Here is a 627-nt window from a genome sequence, read left to right on the forward strand (position 1 = left end):
TAAAAATTTTTTTTGGGAAATTTTAAAAAAAAAAAAAAAAAAAAAAAAAAAAAGACAATAGTAAACTTTATCCTAAATTTGCAACAAAAAAATATAACAATAACATATTCAATATTTTTATAAATAAAGTGTGCCCAGAGCGGATGTATTCAGACCTTATAGCTACGTAAGAATAAAGAGGTTATATTTTAATAGATTCGAAAATAATTTTCAAAACAAATATAAAAAGTAATTTAAAAATGATGAAAATATTAATCAAAGTAAAAAATATATTATTAATAATAAAATTGATGAATAAGATAATACTAGCATAGATACATTAATATTAATTCTACTTTTCTTTGGTTAAACATGATATTTATAAATAATATCAAAAGTCGGCACTACCATTTGAGAGCCCCTCTTACACCATTAATACTATTAACATCCGTTTTCTTTAAATGTAAAATAAAATGTACGAACTACAATGATTATTATTCTTTTGATTAACTTTTTATATAATTTCACATGAATCAAACCTTTGTTTATGATTTTCTTTTCTCAGATCCTTGAAAGTTTAAATTTTAAATGTTTTATCAAGTCTAGTTTAATACTGTCACGACCCGATTCCTCAAGTCATGATGGCAC

The sequence above is a fragment of the Solanum tuberosum genome, unplaced genomic scaffold (assembly GCF_000226075.1).
Source record: "Solanum tuberosum cultivar DM 1-3 516 R44 unplaced genomic scaffold, SolTub_3.0 scf00355, whole genome shotgun sequence".
NCBI lineage: Eukaryota > Viridiplantae > Streptophyta > Magnoliopsida > Solanales > Solanaceae > Solanum > Solanum tuberosum.